General features: G+C 41.8%; 1 non-coding gene across 1 annotated transcript; it reads right to left on the minus strand.

The window, feature by feature from the left end:
- On the minus strand, positions 1-107 carry LOC130734815 (small nucleolar RNA R71). Its single transcript, XR_009018156.1, has one exon. It is a non-coding gene; the product is annotated as a small nucleolar RNA R71 (small nucleolar RNA).
- Between the last annotated feature and the right edge of the window lie 216 nt (positions 108-323).

A 323-nucleotide genomic window follows, 5' to 3' on the forward strand; every position in this document is an offset into this window, starting at 1 on the left:
AAATTGAAGAATGACATCATGACTTTCGCACAATCCACATATGAAAATCTTTATGAGGCTTGGGAGCGTTTCAAGAAGCTTTTGAGGAAATGTCCTCAACACAATCTCACCCAAGCTGAATGTGTTGCAAAGTTCTATGATGGTTTGTTATACTCATCAAGGTTTGGCTTAGATGCGGCTTCAAGTGGGGAGTTTGATGCTCTTCCCCCACAAGCGGGGTATGATTTGATAGAGAAAATGGCGATGAGAGCCATGAACTCCGAGAATGAACACCAAATCCGAAGAAGTTCTTTTGATGTGGAAACTTATGACAAGCTCATAGC

Source organism: Lotus japonicus, chromosome 1 (assembly GCF_012489685.1).
Source record: "Lotus japonicus ecotype B-129 chromosome 1, LjGifu_v1.2".
In the NCBI taxonomy this organism is placed as follows: Eukaryota; Viridiplantae; Streptophyta; class Magnoliopsida; order Fabales; family Fabaceae; genus Lotus; species Lotus japonicus.